Source organism: Phasianus colchicus, chromosome 10 (genome assembly GCF_987193195.1).
Source record: "Phasianus colchicus chromosome 10, bPhaCol1.hap1.1, whole genome shotgun sequence".
NCBI lineage: Eukaryota > Metazoa > Chordata > Aves > Galliformes > Phasianidae > Phasianus > Phasianus colchicus.
Genome location: NC_143445.1, coordinates 12,882,867 through 12,905,424, shown reverse-complemented (window position 1 = coordinate 12,905,424; position 22,558 = coordinate 12,882,867). Strand labels below are relative to the sequence as shown.

The 22,558-nt window shown below is 37.6% G+C and overlaps 1 long non-coding RNA gene across 1 annotated transcript; it reads right to left on the bottom strand.

The window, feature by feature from the left end:
- LOC149916610 (uncharacterized) lies at window positions 1-17,456 on the bottom strand. Its single transcript, XR_016469459.1, has 6 exons — window positions 17,353-17,456; window positions 15,772-15,855; window positions 10,462-10,571; window positions 9,548-9,630; window positions 1,273-1,412; window positions 1-82 (listed from the first exon to the last, which is right to left on the bottom strand). It is a non-coding gene; the product is annotated as an uncharacterized LOC149916610 (long non-coding RNA).
- Between the last annotated feature and the right edge of the window lie 5,102 nt (window positions 17,457-22,558).

The window sequence follows — 22,558 nt, the reverse complement described above, 5'->3', positions numbered from 1 at the left end:
GTCCCTTAATTCTATAGGCACAGCGAGACTGTGGACTGATGATTTGACTTTCTGAGTGGTAGTCCTTTGAGTTTTCTTCTCTCTAAAGAAATACAACAGAAGTACAGTATGTAAATAGTTTCACAGGATTCAAATGAGTACATTACTGAATTATTACACTAGAGATTGAAAACAGATACATGTTACAAAGGAAAAGAAAAGCCCAACAAAATCTTCAGATCTCAGGACACAGATTAATTTGCTAAACTGGCTAATAGGGAAGAAAAGTCCAGTAGTTTATAACAAAGTGTAGGTTTGGGAGTTTTTTTCCTCTGTAATATCTGGTACTGGACAATGTCAATCACAGAATGAAAGATTAAGTAGCAATGAAACATAGAGTTTTTATGGTCTGTACATTGTCTGGGTATAAAGATGGATCTGGAGTTTACATTGGGCTTGCATTTGGAAAGGGAAGATCCTAGAGTTCCATTCCTTGATGTATGCAGAGAAGAGTGAGGGCTGAACAACTTGGAGGTATAAGAATTTATAATCTGATTGTAAGAAGCTAGGCTAACAGGTTCAAAATTGTTATTTCAAAAAGCAATTGGGAAAAGTAATCCAGCTTTAATATTTTCAAACTATTACCTGACCCACGATGCATGTTTTGTAGAATCAATAGCATTTTAGGAATACAAAGCTTCAGTTGGATCTTCATTATCAAATTGAAATGTTGAGTATACATATGTATAAAGAATATTTGCAGATAAGCTAAAATTATTTAAATAATTAAATATATCCTTGCATAGATGGGAAACACTCACTGTGGTTTGTTTGTGCCAGATAAGAGCTTTTCTCCTTTATGTACTTGAAAGTACATAAAATTAAAGAAATTCTTAAGTTTTTGTGAATATACTGAAATATTATAATTGGCAAATAATTTTTTTCTGAATCTTGTAGAGGCATTTTTCAAAGTGGAGCATTTCACACATTAATAACAGTCTTGGAGCTGAGTTTTCTCAGCTAACTTAGATTTCACAAAAATCTAAGTTTGAATTTTTCAAGAAATTAAAATTTAAGCTGAAAAAATCAGAGAAGCCATTGTTGAAAGCTTGCTATAAAAAGTCACCAAGTATGACTGTTAAAATTTTACCTTCTTCTGCGTGAAATCTCTGCACTATTTTACCAAAAAATTCAGTAGTGCATGCATGTTATCTACCACACATGTCTCTGGTAAGATCCTGTAGATTCAGGAAATTCAAACACACGGAAAGGCAACATCAGAACAATACTTACACTGATAAATGAAAAGAACACCAATTTGTCCCAATACGGTTTTGACAATGTGGAAGCAGTTCCTTCTTCTTTCAATAAGGTCAGCTTTGCTCATCTCGGTCTCCCCAGCTCCTCCCAGCTGATGGGACAATCCTAGCACACTGACCAAAGGATGAAATACAGGAAAATACAGTAAATATGTAAACATCCAAATCACAATGTTGTATCCTTAATAGTCTTTTTAGATATGAGTGAATATGGAGCAGCAATTCTGCCAGATGCAAGAATTCCTCTAAGCAAAGACTCACGCACGCTGTTTTAATGAATTCTCCTTTTCAACAGTGGGAGCAGTAACTCAGTACCTGCAGGTTTAGTCATTCAATCCAGAGATTTGCAGTTTTTTGTGTTTTCTTTTAACTTGCCAGACAGCAGCAAGTAACAGAAATGCAAATAATGTCAGTGTTGTCAGCTAGTTAAGATGAAATCTTAAATTCATTTCCTGTGTACAATTTCATATTCATTTTTAAGTTAACAGCATGATGTTACTAAAAACTTAAATATCAATAGACTTCGAGGATGTTTCTTAAAGGTGTATTTTGCTCTTTATTAATGACATAGTAAAAAATGTTTTGTCAAGATAAAGAATCTTAATTATTGATGTGGGTATTTGAATTTTCTCTTTAATATAAAACGTTACTTCAAATAGATCTACATTCTTAGAAAATCCTTAATGTGTATATACAAGATATGTGACTGTAAGTCTCTAGACAGAAAGATAAATACTGAAATGGCATGGAATTCAAGCTAATGAATTTCATGAAATATAACTTAATTTTCTTGTCTTTTGTCTTAAAGTTCCAATAATATAATAAATGAGGATGGAAAATCAGATAATGTTTCATAGGGACAAAAATCATCCTTAAGTCAAGTCTCAAAAGGAAAAAAAAAGAAAACAAACAAAAAACCAACAGTGTGCTAAGAGTAGTAATTTGTGCATCAGTTGCATTTCTCTTCTAACTCAATAATGCAATAAAACAATGGCTGTTTCTCTTGGAACAATGCAACTGTTTCAAGATAATCCACTGCAGTACAGCTGAAGAAAATCCTTTAAAAATTATTCAGAACAATCATCACAAAAGATATCGTGTTGAGACATTTAATTTTATATTATTCTGCAGAATGCCTCTCCAGCCACAGAAGCACCCCTACTTATTGTTTTGAATTGAAGATTAAGAAATAAAAAATAATCTTCAAGGAGATACATGGATAAATAAGACAGAGAAGTATATCTAATAATATATATAGATAGATATAAAACGTGCATATTATACCTGTATGTTATACCCTGTCTATCACTATGCTGTGCTATTTGCTCTTCTGACCAATAGACAGTGGTAATTATCTGCATATATGTACATGTATGAGAAAGGGAGAACAGATGTCCATGATTATGTAAGTTATGGTAATTAACAGTTCATAAATGAAACAAGTTTGTTTTTGTTGATGTGTCACTTGCACACTGCTCCTCTTGAGCATTGGGTTACATCCTGTACACGATCGCCTTATTGTTTACTGTCATAAAAATTCCAGTTTTGTTTCTGAGCAGTCACAGAATGGGACTTGCCAGCTGTCATGGAAAATGTATTCAGTTTCATTTCCACTTAATTTATCTAATCTTAATTCTATTATTATTTTATTATAATTATTTAAATGCTTGGGGCAATAATCTAAAGTAAAAACAAATAAACAGTAGGAGATCCAGATAATTTGTAAGTGATCTGAAAGGTCTAATGGAAACCACATCATTATTGCAGTTTTATTTTTTGAAAGGTTAATATTATAGAAGTTTCATCATTGCTGATATAGTTAAGTCTGTCAACATTGGCATGTTAAATTCACGTTTCATTAGATGAATGGCTAAACTATAAAAATTCACTTTGGACAGGAAAAAAAAAAAGTGAAATAGTGTTTAGATGTTCAAAACCTTGTAACTACAGGCCTGATATCCTTACTTTCAGTGCTTGAAACACAGGAGATCAGGACTGTGATTATTGCCCATTTCTGTTCTGCTCAACAGATTCGTGTGAAGGCACACACTAGCTTCCTTGTCTGCAATGCAATCCAACTTCAGGCTTGAAGACCCAACAGTCAGAGTACTGTGTCAAGCTGAGAACCTGTGGGTTGTTGTCCTGGACTCAGCTGCTTGTCTTGCCTCAACCTCTTCAGCAAAAAATGTGAGTACCTGCATTCAAAGCAGCGCAAAGCCATTGTCTGTGTTACATTTGAAGCATGATTTTGCTGAGGTTGTAACCTGTAGCTTCCGTTTAATCTCTGAACCCAGCCCCAGTTGCTCTCACAAACTTGACAGTCGCCTTGCCTACTGAGTCTCTGATACCACAAAGCCTTCATTACCGTTACTCATTTTACTTCACCTTTTTTGCCTTGTCTTGATTCTCCCCATAACTGATAAGGGCTCATATAGGGTGCTTTCAGCATAATTTGTGTTCAGTCTTTCTCTTTTCTAATGAAATGAGTTATTTATTTCTGCTGTTTCAATCTTAAGACCATTTTTCTCTATTTCTTTTTGCTTTTCATATTGAGCCTTTAGATAGCATGATATGTTCCAATGCATTGATGTGGTTAAATCACATAACAAAGATATATAACATCAAATTAAAGATTAAGGAATGTCTAATGTATAATTTTAATTCTGTTCTTGAAATGCCATGTAAGAATCATGAAACTATTAAATTCATGCATTAAATTCATCACATAGTGTTGTAGGTTTATCCAGTGTGTAATAAGGCATTTGATTAAGTAAAAGATAGCTGTAAGTATTCTGGGCCTGATCCAGCCATCACAGAGGCTGACACACAGCTTTCGATCATTACAGGATGAGGGGGATTGATTCCTAATTATCACCATACACATAAAAATGAATGACTGAATTTGGTTCAGTAAGAATTCAGAAGGATAGCTCTGGCTTATTTCTCAGTTTCTAACTTCGGGGAATTCCAGCAGCATTCAAATCTTTTAAAAAAATTTGGATTTTAACTTCATGTAAATAGCTGCGGATAATTGTACTTCTTTAAGCCAGTTCCATCTAAGACATACAGTTACGGTGCAGGAGAGGGAGGCAAAATTCCAGAATGATGATTCCAGAAGTGATTTAATTAGAAATTGTAACTTGACTTTGTTTCCTGGCAGAAACTAAATGTGTTAGTTTGGTTTGGATACAGTGTATTGACAAAGGGCGGGTTGTTTTTCCCTTTTTATCTTAGTCTGATGTGGAAATAGAGAAAAATAATCTGTCCTAAGAGCAAACAGCGATCCCAAACTCATTGTTTGCTTGAAATGGCTGACCTTGCTAGGAAGATATATGCACACAGATGATCAGGCCTCAATGAATAGTTAGGAAACCCTGGCAAGTGACAGGGTGCCTGTGCAAGCAGATGCAAGGCCCTTTGCTCGCACTGTGATGCAGGAGCTGTAGGCTAGCAATGTGCCTGGGGAAGTCTGCTCTACAAAGCCTGGCTCACCTCTCCTCCTACTGAAGTTCTTTTGAGAACTGATATCCAGTCTGCCCAAAGGCAGTAGGGAAAGGCACAGTGAGACAAAGTCCCTACCCCCTGGAGTGGCAGAGCCTGCTGTCCCCTCAGTTATAACACTCTTGTGGGTCTGGGTCTCAGCGCAGGGACTGGGCGGGCCAGAGCCGTGCTGATGGTCTCCCTGCTGATGTGGATGGGGCTTTCATCCCCGACCCCATTTTCTCGCTGTGGATGCTATGTTTCTTCCTCTGGTTGGCATGAGAAAGCTGTGAGGCTGTGACACAGAAATCACCTTGCAACTTGATATTGGGAAAGTTTAGAAAATTGACTGCTGCTAAAATAGGAGCTATGAAAGTGCCATCTGCAGTTCAGTCGCACGGGGCAAATCTCACAGGCCTTACGCAGTCGGAACACCCATGGAGCAGGCACGGCGGGAGCTGACCCGCAGGATAATAGAGATGCATACTGTATGAATCGGAAGTAACACCTGGCCTTTGTCTGGAAAATTACCATTTTTTTAGGCCAGTCTTCAAAGCTAAACATTTCTTTAGGACTCTGGAGCCATTGAGGAGGCAGACAAAAGGAATAGAGTCATGGAGAGACATGTAAAAGCTGTAGACCCAGCAGAAAAGGCGAGAGGGTATGGGAGAGGGCTAGGGAAACAGGAGTAAAAACCTCAGTATAAAATTCCGTGCAGATCAGTTTTTCCAAGGGTGAAAGGAAAATGCATTTCCCAATAGATTTAAGTGATTTCATTACACAATTACGTGCTTGCCTAAACTTCAGCCACATACTGTTACCCATCCTTGCAAGTAATCAGTTTTTGATCTGTTTTACAACATATACTTAGCTTAACCATAAAATACGTTCATGTCTGTGTTCAAAAAGATGCAACCATCAGATTTTTTACTTTTTTTCTTTTCATTTTAGAGGTAGGGAATACATCATTTTTGAGTAAACGCACAAGCCACAGAAAAAGAATGCCTGATCTTTAGAAAGACCCAACATACATTTGCTATATATTTCTAATTGAGGATAAATGTTGCTCTTCTACATCCAAACAAATGCACAACTGATTATACTCAGGTATAAAAGAAACAATTGCATGGCATATGCAGATTATTTGAAGTTGCATTCTCACAGGTATCTCTCTCTGGTCTGAGGCTGATTTGACACAACACAAAAGTAGGTTGAAGTCAATAGAACTACTCAAATGCTTAAAATTTCACACTTTCTCAAATGGTTCCATTTCTGGATCAGGCTCTCATGAATAATCAGACCTTCGGCTTCTTGGACTTTTCTTTGGGTGATCAAGTCATAAAAATGAGAATGCCGTCTTTGTAGAGAGTTAACAGACACAAACTGCAAGCTGATCATCAGCCTAATTGTGTGACATCCTTCCCTAAATCAAATTAGTCACAAATGATTATCAGTTACAGCCCTAAATCCTGACGTAGTTTGGAAATATATGAGTTTTCATAAAGGGCCAGAAAAAAAAGAAAAACATATTATCCCTGAATATATCTGGTGACACTTCCTAACAGCTACAAGAAAACTTCAGGGAGAATTTCTGTATAAAGTTGCACATTTTTCAAGGGCAAGTCAGCTAGCTGAGCCACAGTGCTGGAACCTGCTGCCAGCAGCCACCTTGGATATTTTTGCCTGGTCTTATCCATGCTGGTTCACTGCTATTAATATTTTGAATAAATCATGCAATTTGGATTTGTACAGTCAGGAAAAAAGTCTTCTCATCTGCTGGTGGCACTGGGTCCACAGAGCCTGAGTTTTTCTGGGCAGCCTGTGTGAGATGTAGAGGTTACATCAGTAGATCAGTGTTCAGATTGGGCCATTCATCTCAGAAAAGTTCTGCAACCATTTCACAGACAGCAAGTTGATACTGTCCCTGGAGAGCACACCTGTGCACAGGCATTTCCTCAACTATGTACAATATTCTTACATTTAACACAAACAAGGAGCCAAAGCCACGTCCCAGTGACATGCCATGGTAAATCAGATAGCTATTTCAGCTTTCTCTGCAGTGCTGTAATCACAACTGCATATTACACCTTTGCAGGCAAACTTCTCGAGACATTAGGTATATACTGTGTCTTATTACAGAACAGTTTCAGGTGTATATACATTGGCTGAACAAATAATTAATTGTTTCCTTTTCTGTTCATCTGTCTCTTCTACTCTCAGTTGATTTTTCCCCACATTAGTCTTTCAATCCATAATTGAAGGAGCAGATCTCTCTATTTCTTTTCTGAGCACCTGCTTCCTGTTTTCAAATGTAGGGTAAGTGATAGTGTATATTTTTTTTTCCCGAGGGGAAAATTCTTTACTCCTAGAGCACAAATAAGGTTGTTTATATTTGCCTCAAGTGCCAGAACTTAACATACTCTTATGCTCCAGTTATCCAGCTGACATTCTGTATTTATTAGATTTTTAGTACAGTATGTGGCATTATAATCAATGCATTATTGACAAAAGCACTTGGATCATACACTATTTATTTAATTTACTGCACTGACTCTTATGCAGTACATTTAATGCATACACTGTGCTTTCCTGGCACATTCAGATACATTATTCAGAAAGGGCACATGGATTGTGCAACAAACCACTATAATGTCTTAGTTATGTCAGAAGCTTTTCTGTAAACTGTTGATCATTAACTCATTCTCTGCTGCAAACTTAACTTGTTACACACATTTTGGGCTGTTATTGGTAAAGTTTGCCCATAGTTATACAGCATTTTTGATGTCTAGTAAAGTCATAACATAAGCATTTTATTGTAACCTGCAGGCACCATAAATACTAAATCTCCAACATTTTTATAACCAGTTGTATCAAAGGCAATCTGATTGTCACTCTTTTAGGATTCTTCCATTAGTAAGCAGCCTTATATTACAGGCATAAAACACTGTTAAGCATTTTAGCTCCGCCAGACTAGCTGCAGCTGTGTCATATTTGTGTTTCCTTATTTTATGTGTGCCAGTTATCTAGATTAAAGTTGGAATAGCATAGCACTCCACTAGATGACAGGCTTGGTTTAAAGCCAGACCACTTAGTGATGCTTATCAAACAATTTTCAGCTACATACAGTAGCATAATTTAAAAAGCCAAGAAGACTCTAAATTATCAGACATGCCATAAGAGATCATTTCTTTTTTGGATGGAAGATTAAATAATTCCCCTTACAAATACATGGAGCCTCCCTAGTCAAAGGCCTCAGTGAAATAATTCAATTTCATTTTTTTGTGTTTTGAATGTCTATATAGGCCCTCATCACAATGGATGTACACTATCTTACCCAGTCTGGGACCCAAGATAGAAAATCTGCTAAACTAGTGGCCCATGGACTTCAGCAAATCCTGCTTTCAGAAACTCATTTTCCTGTTTCCTTGGTTGTGATCTCGAAGGCATTAACTATTGGCTCAGCTCCAGCTAATGTTTGCTCCAAGGCAGCTGTGCACTGACCTGCAACCCCACTAGATGCAAGTTCAGTTTGAGCTTCCCATCCATTAAGGTAGGACAACCTGTACTCATGGACTGCATATATTTGCAGGAAGAGTGTGATTCCTGGTTCTGGCACTCCCTTGCCCTCAGAGATGCATAGCAGGGAGCAGTTCCTCTGCTCCGATGACTGTCTGGACTGGTAACATGGCCGGTCTTTTGTGAAGGCTGTTACAGGGAGAAAGGTTAGCCCACCTTCAGAACAAAATTGCCATCTGTCTGGACTACCAGCCTGGGGACACTGACCACTGCTCTGCCCACCTCCAATGCACAGTGTTTGCCCAGACTGGGCATGAAGGGGCTTGGAGACAGGAGTTGTGCAGAGAAAGGAAGATGTTTCAGTAGGGAACTGGTGAAGACTACAGGAGACTTCTGCATGGGAAACCATGCTTCATTGGTTTTGCTGTGCATTGTAAACTATACTATAGTTTATAGTAAACAAGCTATAAACAACAGCAAAAATAGATTTAGTAAAAGTTTATAAATGAAAGAAGTTCAGAAATGCCAGGTAACTTGAGCATCTGTAACAGTAACGTTACAGCTGAAACCTTCCTGTGATAAAAGCAAAGAAACTAAATGCATACTGATGCTCAGAAAGGGAAAGGAGCTCATGGTATGCTGTGTGTAAAGTCTGACTGATTCATTTTTCTCCCTTCAGAAAACTAAGAAACATATTCAGAAGAATTTTAGGCTTATGCTGTGTGCATTTGTATTTTAAAGTCCAGAAAAAAAGTGTCCTGCACATTTCCCTTAGCAATATCTGCCAGTGTTTTAACACTGCAGGGCCCAATTGTTCACCTGCAGGAGTCAGTGAAATTTTCCCACTGATATCAGAGACAGCAGGATCAGGCCCCTAATTTTGAGAGAATTGAAGCCATCCTTAGAACAGCACATGCTCTGCTCTTCACTTTCTTTGATGACTTCTAACATTCTTTTGATGTGGACTCCAAAAAAGACATTTTCATCTTTGGAAATGTGTTTTTTAAAAGATGAAAAACGTTGAATAGCAGAGTGAGAACATTTTGTGTTTCAGGCCACAATCCTATTTAAGCTAAAACTTGCTAGTAACTATTAGATGAAAGAGACGAAAATGTAGAATAAAAATTGTTGGACAAACAAAACGAATAACAACTAAACAGACAGTCTTCAGACTTGTGGAAATACCATACTGTTCAAATCACTGGTATGGACACACATGATATGCACTGGCATAGCATAAAAATGTCACTTACATCCTGGTGTCTGTCTGTGATTATGAGCCAGATATTTAATCATCGGTCTTCTTGTGAGCATCCTTCTTCTGCTTCTCTGCACTCTGTAGAAAAAGTCAAGAAAAATGGGTAGGAGGATGTAATGCATGATAAATAGAAGCCCAGTGCTCTGGCATGATGGTGGTGGAAGGAGGGGTAGAGGTATGTCAGGATTAGATTTGCTTCTTTAGTGTTTTTCTTTAGAAAAAAATGTGATGAAGTCTGGATTAAAAAATAAATCCAGTGGTTAGACAATTGTGGAGGATGCTTTGCACTACTGCAGGGTGTTGAGTTGTTGGAAACAAGCAGTTGATGGAATGTATTCATATTGCTTAACATAGTATGCTGGGAAGATGCTCCAATGTTACAATGATACATGTAGTATAAGGAATGGAATAGAATAAATAAAATTTCCTTGCAGAGGTTAAGGTTTTGACCTCAGTTCTAAACTGACATGATTTCCTTTTAATTTTGTTTTCCATCTGAATGATTATTATCAAATATTCTTTAAGAGCATCTGTTAAACATAATTACTTTCCCTTCCACATGTAAATCAGAGTCTTTCTTTAAAAAAAAAAAAAAAAAAGCAGTTTATACTTAAATTAACTACTTTTATCTGCAATTTGCAAGTTAAGGTACATGTAAAGCCTGTGGCTATACTCAAGGCTCAGTTGTGCCTCCTAGGCACAGTGTTAATTAAAGGGTGATGTGGATTTGTACCACTCTGAGAGGAACTCTGGAAGGGATTATACCTTAGAGAGACACAATGCCTCCAGTGCACCACAGCACGTAAGTAAAATGCACATGCTGTGCACCACCCGCGTTGATGTTGCTCAGCATCTCTGTGGGCCCATCTCCTTCCCACACCTCTTCATCCAATTCTCTGGGATTCATACCTACAGGGCATCAGGAAGAAGCACTGTTGGCCAGTTCCTTCCTGCATGCTCAGGAAGGGATGATGCTGACATCCTCATTGTCACTGAGAGCTTTTCAATCTGGATGCAGCCTGGCCAAGGATAAACAGAAATTGCCAAGTGTCATTTCCTAATTATAGTTTTTCTTTTTATTCATTGACAGGTCTTTTAAAGTCTGACAGTGCATAGAATGCTTGACAGCTTCTTACATTTTACCTGCACTCGTCCTACACAGCTAATTTTGAATAATTCTGTATCCAGCAGCTGATTTTATTCTAGATATTTTTCATCAGGGATCAGTTTTCCCTGGAGTAGCTCTCTTGACACCAATGAAGTTACATATGATTTGCCCAGCACAAATAAGACCAGCATCAGAGCCTAAGACCTCTGTTTTAAAATACTGACAGTATCCAAAGGACATATTCCAATCTATATGTAAATAATGCCCATGATTAATTTAATGCACATTTAAGGGGTTTTCAAGGCCATATTACTCACTGGATTAAACATACATTTTTGTAATGTATTATTGTTATTGTACATCCAATAGATCCATTTCAGCCCAAGGTGATTTTTTATGACCAAGTAATAGACCACTGAAAATAGGATTTATTATAGAAATGCCAACACACCCTTATTTATAATATAACAATACAAATTGCTGCTGTAATAAATACTCTTCAGTTATCAAATCATTAGTCCTTTATGGCAACAGTGACAAATGACCACATAGGCAGTATGATATGACTAATGTAATGAATTAACTTTCAATTTTAAATTGGTTATTGGATCTGGAACAACTGTATGTTACGCGGTGCTGTTTAAATTTTGCATATCTGTATCGCATTGTATGTAGTCCTTCTGAATATCTACAAATGCAACATGCAAATGATATCACTCTCAGCCCACAATCCAACACAGATCAATAGATTGCGTCCACTTAGAGGAAACTATTAGCAAGGAATGTGTAAAAGCAAAAATTTTTAAATATGCCAAACCATTTTGGTAAGACATTATTAGTCCCAAGAGAAAACGGGTCAGTTGTTAGGAGATTATTAAAATCAAACAAAATTTAGAAAATTTGGCTCTTGAGGGGTCTTACCCTACCAAGTGTTTACTTCATGAAAATCTGCTCAATGGCAGAATAATATATGTATATATAAAAAATATGTATATATGATCTAGAAAAAGTGCAGAACCAAGGTCCTTTGTAGAGATTCTACATTTGTATCAAGTAAAATAAAATAAGCAGGCAGGATTAAGAAAATTATAAAAGTAAGCTTTGCAAGGAGTATATATTTGAACAATGAGATTAGCAAGTCTAATAATATAAGAAATGTACACTTTGTGACTTTTGATAGCTCAGATCTGCAGATACATTTTTTTTATCCTCACAACAGCCAAATATTTTAGTAGTAGAAATCAAAATAATTTAACAAATCATTATTGGTTGCAGAATGAGAAATTGTCCAGTACTACATAATTATTTTATCAATTTTATCCTTCAACATCAGCAGGAATTAATTCAGAACTTTAACTGCTGCTTTTAAGACATCAAGAATTGATTGGTAATTAAATGAAAATATTTATTTTTTCTTTCTTGATCAGTTAGAGAAGATGTATTTAAAAGAATCTTTGCACATATTTTCCAACAGCTGGTTATGTGCGGTCATTTTTGCTGTCAATATAGTATGCAGATTTTAAAGAAAGCTGAAGAGATTAGATAATTAATTTGAAAAAGCAGTAATTGCAATAGGATGAGGTGAGGATTCTTTCTGTCTGATACTGTGCCTTCTCCAAAAAGAAATACTCAGCACAGGAAAACTTTCTCCTTCATGGAGAATCTTAGCTTCCTGCTCTTTGCTTACTGTCCCTCCTTTTGGTCCCTGCCCAACTTCAAGCCTCCCAAGTCACCCAGAGCAGCTCACTGGTGATTTTCCACCTGTAGTTACTTTTGGACTTATAATTGCTATCTCAACACCAGAGGCCAAGTCAAAGCTCATTCTAGGAATCAGATTGTAAATGCATTGCGATGATGCAACAGCTTCAAACAGCTGCCCATGCTCCGTTCACACTTGATTCTGAGCCCATTGAAGTCACTATGAATCTTTCCTTTGACGTCAATGGGCTTCAGATCATGTCCTGAGCGTCTTTTAAAAACCTCAGACAAATCAAAACCATTTCCTTTGGAATGAGACTGTTCACACCCTTTGGTGAAGACTATTTCCTTTCCAAAAACAGTGTTCATACCAGAGTCATGTCAGCTGTGATTTTTTTTTTTTTAATACCAAAGACTCCATTCTTTTAAAGAAGCAGAAGCATATTTTTTACTTACATTTCATCTGTTAGCAGCTATACTGTTTTCATTCAGACTTTCAAAAATATCCCCAGCTGGGAAGGCTAGATCTACAGCCAAATGTGGGAACATTTTCAAAAGTTGCAACCTTTTAGAAAACTTTGAGATGGAAACCCCTTGCAGACCTAACCATAACAGTCATCACATTTCATCTGGTGGGGGGGCTTTTCCTGCATGCTGCCACCAGTAGACTCCAGTGGATCATTTATTCTCATATAACCTATTACATTATAGTAAATGTAGCTTGTGTAACAGAACGAACATAACATTAACTCTCACACAACACAGTGCACTAAGGACTACATACATTGATTCAAAAACACTTCTAAAATGGAAATGAAATGATAAGATACAGATCTGGAAAGAATAGATGCTGCAGTAGTAGCCCTAGTAGTTGCAAGAAACATCAATCTTGCTGCCAGACATACTCCTGCAGGGACACTTTTGTGTGCACTGTGCATCCTGGAATGTCCTCCTGGAACGGAGTGCCTGGAACTGTATTTTGGTCCATTTATTCAACATGCAGTTTTCTCCCTTGTATCTTACTACTTATCTGACTATTTCTATATTGTTTCATCAATACAATAACTCTAAGGATATCTGTTTAAGGATATCACTCTTTCAAAGGAGAAGTGTGTAAGCTCTTTGCTTCCTGTTCTGAAATGACACATTATGGTACTGGAGGGATCACCTCAATCAGATTAGGTGAGTTACCATAGAAAAATTAATGAGACAAGCTATGTTTTCAAGTCAAGTGCAACCACAACCCTGCCTTAGTGATGGCCATTACCTATTTTATTTCTGACTACCCTGGGAAACAGCACTCTTTAAACTTCACCTCTTGAAGAATCTCCTAGGAAGACTTCTTGGCACATTCACTGGTGTGTTTCTGTTGTATTGGTCCTCCATCCCTTGTAAGAATATGTGTGTAAAACAGATGGATAAGGTGATCATCTGCAATCATTTCCCCCCCCCCCCCCCATCATTTTCTAAGCATCCTGAAAAGGAAGACGACGTACCTCTCAGGGGCCCCAGATCTGTGATTGATTTTGGTGCAGAAGCTAAAGCACATGTTTTGCAGACGAAGAATGTAGATCCTGTGGGAAAGCTTAGGATGCACAGTAGTCTTGAGTAGAAGCTGAGTAAGTGAGATAAAGCCCAAAGATGGTTCCCTAGAGCCCACTATTAGAAGAATTGTCCAAGCTATATGGTAGACAATCCTGGGATGAGAGAAAGCAAAAGAACTGAGTACAGAAATATAAACTAAGAAAGTGCTCCCAGAATGAAAACAGCTAAGAAGTCTGGAATTGTTTGTCATCTACTGCTTCTGGACTGCATTGCTTTCTTCTATGGTAATAAAAGATCAGCTCAGAGGAAAAAATATTGCCCAGAAGGAGCTGGGTCTAGCACTTTAGTAGGGAGAAACAGAAGGGACAGAGATGATTAGGTTGCCATAATACATGAAACAGCCTCCAAAATATGTACCACACCTCAAATAAAAAAATAAGCCAACTATGAAGTATAAAATGAGCCTTGAAGGCGGTGCAGGGGGTCACAAGTTTTTTTTGGTGTGAGGGTCTTAGTGGCCTCAGCTGATGTCAATTTAAAGAGACAAATTAATACACCAGAAGCAGGAAAATAATGTGGTGTTATTCCCTGAGGTATGAATAGCTCAGACAGTTTTCTGTTTTTTGGTTTTTGTTTTTTGTTTTTTTTTTTTAAGTTAAGGGGAAAAAAAAAATCCCTCCTCTCAAAACAACAGAAAAATCTCCAAACAAAAAACACCACAGTTCCTCTGAGTATGAATTTAACCAACTGGTTTCCTGACTCTATTGAGTGTTTTTAATCCCAGCAGAAAACCTGACTTGCTTATCCAGCTAATTGGGACCTTGCTTGTATTATGTCAGTTCAGGAATCCTAAAGAAAAAGGCTACAAACACACACAAAAAGAGAAGGAAAAAACAGGCAGCCATCCTGTGGGTTTAAGAATTTCCCTAGCAGATACTGGATTCCCAGTTCTAACTCATTTCTTTAAACAGCACTGGTGAACATCAAAGAGTACAGCACAGAGCATGCTGAGTCCCAATTACACACCTCGAAAGTAAATGTTACGTCAATGGAAAGTCTTCAGAAATTCCAAACGAAACACAGGCTGAGATGTCCAAATGCTCCTTGAAAATTGCAGACCCTTTCTTTACTGATAACGATTGCTTTATTAAAATGCATAGTTTTTAAAATACAAAACTACATCACCCCATGAAAAATTTTTAGAAATATTTTAAAGCACATATGGATATTATTACTCTTTGCAAGATATTAGGAAAAGAAGTGTCAAATAATTAATTTCAGTGCATTTCTTTTGCTTTTAACAAGCCATCTTTAGAGACAGGAAATCTTTTCTGAACACAGCTCGTGTTTCAAAGGAGAAATAGAGTTTGTACAAATAATTGGTGCGTGTTGGAGTCTGAGGAGCATAAGTTGTGTTATTAAAAAAAGAAAGAAGCCTTTAAAAGCTGTGTAAACTCTCTGTAGCTAAATACAAGTTCAAAGACATATCTCTTTCACATCACTTACCAAGAAATCATGGCCACAACAGTCTTTGATTGTTGGGTGGGATTTTTTTTCCTCCCCACAGTAATGCACAGATGTAATGAAAAAAAAAACCACTATCAACATTGCCATAAAATTAATTCAAATAAGTAATGAATTAAAAAATAGGCACAATGAGTGGTCTTTTGTTTCCATTGTGCTTTCTCGCTAACCATCATGCCAGTGCTCACATGGGTATGATGTATGTGCTAATATATCACTTAGGAGAATATATATCAGTTTTGTAGAAGTGCCTGTGTATATGCTTCATTAATCCTCTATGTTGAACTGCCAATAAAGTTTTGTATCCCCAGATATATAGAGTACTGATATTTAGCTCATCTCACCTCATCTTCCTTCTGGAATAGGAAGTTCTATTCATCACATAGTTCTGGTCTTCCAAGAAAGTAGAACAGGTCTTTCCTAAAGAACTGAAATGTAAACCAGAAGATTGTTGAAGTGCGTTCACCTCTCTCTTTTATTATCTTTATTCAAGTCTGGATGCATTGCAACTGAAAGATTTAAGGTATAGGGGATGTATCAATTTTAAAAATATCAGATATTCCTAATAAATACCTTTTTTGATAGCATAACGTGTAATTTTCGAGGGCGTAAATAGTTGGAGTATTTGGAAGTATGGGAAGTGCATCACAGTACTTAAAGTGTAAAATAATCATCATCTTGTTCTTACGTCTAGATCTTTGTCAGAATTAAAGTGTTTTTCACTTGGTCTTAGTTGCTTTCTAATTATCTTCCTCTCATTGCTTTTCTATTATGTTACATTCCTTTTGATTCCACTTTCAATCTCATTTCCTCATTTCATAGAATCCTTAGAGTAGGAAAGGACATTTGAGGTCCATTTAGTCCAATTCCCCTGCAATGAACAGGGACACCACAGCTAGATTAAAAAAATGTGTTTTCCTCTTTCAACCCAGGACCATCATATCTTTCTTCATTGTAGTGATTTTCTCTATTTATTCATTTTGCTTTTCTTTTTCAATAGCTCTGTCAACCAAAATTCAATAATTTCCTTTTGAAAAGCATGAATGATAAAAGAGAAGGGGTAGAAATTATACTGGATTTCATACTAAAAGCAACAACTGTAAGTATCATGATCTGTAATGAATGATCAATGAATTAAGAACTTCTTGCTTTTACAAAACAACCTATGATGAATACCCTTTGATGAGGATGGTTCTATTATGTTAACACCTCTTTTTGTTGTGAAAAACAGCAGAAGGTTGCCCCGATACGCCCATGCTGCCTGACCTGAGCACTGGTGCTGCTGGCACCCAGTGCCAAAAGAGACAAGACGGTGAGCCAGCAGCTGGGAGGGTAGTACAAGTGCTCAGCAGTTGCTGCATGCTCTTTTAAAGAAAATATTTAGATAAAGAAGTATTTTTCTGTATTTCTGCTTGACTCAGCAGGCAGTCATTAGGAGGGTTCTTATGCATTTCAGTCAGGTGTAGCCAATTAGATATGGGCAAATGCAGGTTTGGTGGACCCTAAAAACCTTTGCATCAAGGTAGTCAAGTAGCAGTACTGAAGCTAAAACAGAGAAATCACACAGCAGGGAGGCAATGCACAGTAAAACATGAGGAGCTCTGCACTTCCTTTTTTTCTTCACCCCTCTTTTTTTTTTTTCATACTTTCAATCATTCCTGAAATTATTCAGAACTGTCAGTAAATGCTGAATCCAGACAACTAGCAGAATTTCCTACAAGTCTTAGAACACTGTTCTCATCTATATGGGATGATGAGGGTTGCTGTAGGTACAGGCTTTTGTGGATGGGTTTCCCACCATTGTATAATCAATGAAAATTATATAAAGGAATATTATATAATCAAATAATATTAAGATGTTATAATAATGAAATAAGCAAGAGAGTTAGGCACAGCGAGACAAAGAGAATAAATAGGATGCTTACCCACGTCATGGGCTCACTCAGGAAACTCCAGTGGAGTGGATCTTCCAAAGAGAGAGAGATCCTTCCCCACTGGTAGTCAGCTCTTAAATGGGTCTAGGAGAGGTGGAGCCAGGCTCCACCCCTTCCTGCAGCACAGGTGAATTGCTTTCACCTGTGCTCCCAGGGCTGACTAATTGCTCACCTCAGGTGATTAATCAGAGGTTCAGGCCGTGACTCAGCAGTTCCCATACAACCATGAAGGCTAATTTTTTGTTTTGTTCAGGAAGCCTTGAATTGCAAACCACAACTCAGTAGACATTCCTTGTGGCCCAGTACCACCTTCCACACAATCCAAACCACAATCCACATTCTCATGACAGTTTTATCATTCTTTGCACCAACACTACCACAGCAAACTCAGATACTCCAACGTGGTTAAGATATATTCCCTGAGCCTACAAAATATTTCTGAATTATAATCCTACAACAACTCCCCCAAATTATCCATGTACATAGAGAGCTCTAGACTTGCCTTCATTTCCTGTGTTCCTAAAGCAGAGACTTCACATCAGTACTTCCACATTTCTGCCCAGGATTTCCCAGACACAAATATGTGTTCACATACCCTTAAAATATTTGAGGTATGCACCATAAATCCATTACTTTCATAGCATATCAGACATACTTGTGAATGTGCAGGAAAACTGGACACCACATGCTGTGTAGTTACGGTGCCTCCTGGAAATTGCAGCTGTGCTGGGAGCATCAGAACCACCAGGCACTACCTCCTCAGATCCACCTGCAGCTGCACTGTTATGCTGCAGGACAACAAACCTGAATCATTCTGACTGAACAGAGTAAGACTAGGAGCTGAGCCAGCCACTTCTGTTCTGAAAACAAGACTTTGGTCTTCGAAAATGGGTGTTATCATAGATCAACAAACAGACCCAACAAGTGATTGAGCATGCTTTAGGATAAGGATAATAACAAACACACCAAGAAACCTATGAATGAATTAAGCCAATAGAAATAAGCAGAGCAAAAATACGTACGCCTCTTCACAGTCAGTCTAAGGAAAGATAATATCTACAACAGATGTTCAGCTCCTCTTCTGCAATTCCAAATTTCAGGAAACTTCAGGAAACAAGCAGTGTGTATGGTGACAGTGCCAAAACACTCGAGGTGTTTAGAAAGTATGTGTGCTCTTTAAAAAGCTGAAATTAATGTTGTGATGAGGAAAAAAAGACAAAACTATGTGTAAGAGGAAGGTCTTGGAATTGGCTCTGCCAGTGAGACAGCTGCTGGAGACACTTCTTCAGCCTCTCAGCACTATGTGTGCTCAGACCCAGCGAGCCCAGCAGCAGGCACAAGGAAGCAGCTGAGCCAGGAGGAAACATCTACAGGGCAGATCTCAGGTTGTCAGAAGACTGTCCTTTTGCATCTTGGGAAAGAAGTTTTGTTATTTCAGAATTCTATATTACTATCCAGAAATGAGATACTAGATGTACAAGATTTATTTTAGCCCCCTGAAAGCTGATGTGTGATGCGAAGTTCTGAAAGTGGTGTTAACTCTCATTCTTACTGGACAGCTCCGATAAAAGTATGGATGAAGAACATCATGCATCTTCATTGCTTTAATACACACTATGAAGAAATAGCTCTAGAGCTCAGGACACAAATGGAGCTTTAGATTAGCTGTCAACAATGTCATATCCATGTTAATAATGCCCTGCTCATGCCTGGGGCTGACACTCTTATTTTTATTCACAAATTCCATTTAATAACAGCAATAAGTCACTCTAGACAGTGCATTTCTAAGGGATTTTTGCACTTCTCAGGTGGTTAAAGTCACTTGACCTTCGGCCTCATGCCTTAAAAACTCCCTGAGAGATGTGCTAAATTGCCCAGAAATACATTGCCTGTCATGTCTTGTTGCTTAATTAAGGGCCAACCTAGATGGCCTATAAGGACTGCCCTTAAGTAATTACTAATTGATCTCCTACTCGAGAAAAATGAATAAATTCCACAGCAGCCACAATGTCACATGGCATTTACTCAAATTCATATTCCTCCACCGGAGAATGAAAAGCACATAGGGAATGGGTGGATTGAGGGCATAAAATTTTTTGAGCAGCTAACCCCCACTCCAGAGTTTGTCATGTTTCATTGGCTGCTGCAGCCAACAGCTCTCAACCCTTTGCATCTGTTGAGACAGAAAATATTTCTTTAAAAATCAGAGTTTTTTTAGAAACTACAAAATATCTAAAAATTCTCCATCTGTAGCTGTTTTGAAAGATAGATATTTGTAACAAAGATGAACTAACTGAGGAATCGCAGGCGGGATGATAAATTGTCACCCGCTTCTGAAAGCACAAAATTATAGTCTACCAAAATAGCCAGAGGAAAACACATTTCAAAGTTCTGTGAAGAAAGGAGGTGGGGTTTAGGTAGGAATAAGAAAGGTTCTTGCAGCTTTTGTTAAATTTCATTTATCAGAGTCTGTGAAACAGACTTCCTGGACTTCTTGTATTTTGTATCTAAAGCTGAAAATTGTCCAAAAAAAAAAAAATAATAATAATAATAATACTGGTATCTTCTGGTTTTCTAAGAGAATGCGAATGCTTTGGACTTCACCACAAATGTTGAACATGCACATGAAGTTGTTTTCCAGTATAAGCAACATGAATACTATGCTTTTATGATCTGTATATAACATCATTTATTGACCTTTCATTACTCTGAGCAAGAGTGCACTTAACCTATCAAAGCAGTTTGTACCAAAAAAAAAAAAAAAAAAAGAGTCAGCTGAGGGAACTGAAGTTGTTTAACCTTGAGAGGAGCAGGGCGAGGGGAGATCACATCATTCTCTACAACTCCTTGAAAAGAGATTATAACCAGGTCAGCGTTGAGCTCATTTTTCAGGTGAGAAGTGACATTGCAAGGCATTAGCCCCAGCAATTTGTGCCAGGGAAAATTCTGACTGGATGTTAGAAGGAACATCACAGAAAGGGTGGTGAGGCATTGGAACAGGATGTCCAGGGAGGTGATGGAGGCACTGTCCCTGGTGATCTAAGAGACATGTGGACACAGCCCTTAGGGATGTGGTTGTGTTAGGCTGATGGTTGGACTTCTCACAGTTACATCAGTAGTTCATACATCACAAAATTACTCAAAGAATAAAAGACCTCTCTGAACCATTTCAGTTCCTCGCTCTGGGTAGAGCTGAAGTCAAAGCCAATATTTCTCTTTACTTCAGTGAGGCCAAGATTTTACTCCTGTAAACATGAGTAATGCAAAATGCTTAGTTGCTTTATCTTCTATATCTTTTAGTATGTAAAGTGTTATGGATTTAGTTTTCAGAAAAACTGCAAACGTTGTAGGGACCTGTCACATAAATATATCTGCTTCTCATTATGATTATGCAATTGATGGTGTTTCATTTCAACATATTGTACAAATCATTTTAAAATATCATTGAAATAAATGCACTAACCAACAGCAATTCCTTAAGCCTTATGATTTGAAAGAGATAAACAGCAAGTTATGAAAGGTTGCTTCACCCTACCTGAATAAAAACAAAGATTTGAAATGCGGAGTCAAATCAGACGATTGCCCTTTCAATCAATCCTCTCTGTGATTTAAGTAAAAATTGCACCCTCTCATACTTCTGCAATTGATACAGTTCTAGAGTAATATGATTAACCTAGCTATCAATAAGACATGTAAACATATGCAATGTATGATAATGTTTTGTGTTATAACTTATTTACAGATCCTTATAGGCAGCAATGAGCTATGCATTTCTAATGTCTTTTTTTTCAGAACCTCAGAGCTTAGCTAGAGTTTTATTGTGTTAACATCATCTTAACCAAATATCAGTGTTAATGCATCATTTGGGTATCTTAGAAAAAGCACACTTCTTTTAAAATTAAGGGCATAGCGATGCTGATATTTTTGATGTCTGGATGTGCCTAGTTTCTTGCAGCTCACGAGGCCTTTGCTGTCATCATATTCTGTGCAATGATTTTTGTGTTTTTCTATAACATTTTTTCTCCCTACACATGTGCGTTTTATAGCCTCTTCATGTTGGTATAGCATGAAGACTTATGTGGAATTTAGAGGATCTGAACTAAATGTAGCTAAAAGGAACTTTTGGATGAACTGCCTGGGATTTGTTCAGATCTGTTAAAGTAATGGGGGAAAGCACAAAAGGATAAAGAAAAGAAAGGCCTTAATCTTTGTTCCATGAGTGATAAAGCAGCATCACATGGGTGAAAATTGGCCTGACCTTCACCCACATGATGCTGCTTCTGCCTCAGCCACTCTTTCTTTGCTCTGATTAAGTGAAGATAGCCTCTTTCTCTGCAAGAAAAAGTCAAAGAACAAAAAGAAAAAAAAATCCTGTCTTAACTATAAAAGATTTATTTTTTTAATCACAGTTGGGCTCATACAAGCCAGTTTCTAATCTTATTTTTTTTTTAAGCTAAAAAAGTGCCTTTTTAGAATTTCTTTGGCTCAGTTTCTTTAGCCTTCCCCCCTTCCCCCCCCCCAAACCTCAGGGCCTAGATCTTAACTTGCTTCCCTTGGATGTGCTTTGTTGCTTGTCTTCACTTTTACATGATAGCTGTTTGACTTAAATGGGTTGCTTGCCAAAGGATTGCCCCTTGGGGAATGGAAAAACTGGAGGGAGGGAGAGGAAAAGCAGTACTCAGCTGGCTTAAATGACATGTACAGTCTATCTATTGGCAGGGTATTGCCAATGCTCTGAAGAGACCTTTAGCATTCAGCTTTTACCACTGGATGCCATCCACCAATTGAGATGTAGTTTTATATATCAGGTTATCCACAATCCTACAGACAAGATAAATTTGAACTGTGACACTGCTCTCCAACTCCTCTGGATAATATTTTTTAATAGTATAATATGTAAATCTGACAAGGATATAAGTCATTCTCCAGATAGTCAACATACTCTGAGAGCAGGTAATGTTTTCAAAGCCTACAAAAGGGGCCCACTGAAATCTATCTCCTCTTTATGGGCACTGCACAGCCCATTTTTTGCCACAGTGTTGCGACAATCTAAACGCAATATTAATCAGACATCTCTCTACTAAAAAATAATCTGTTAAACTCAAGGTTATATAGGTGTACATATATGTGTATCTGTTTGAAAAGAATCCAGCTTCTCAGCTGAATGAGATCCAGTGAATTATTGGTTAAGTCCACA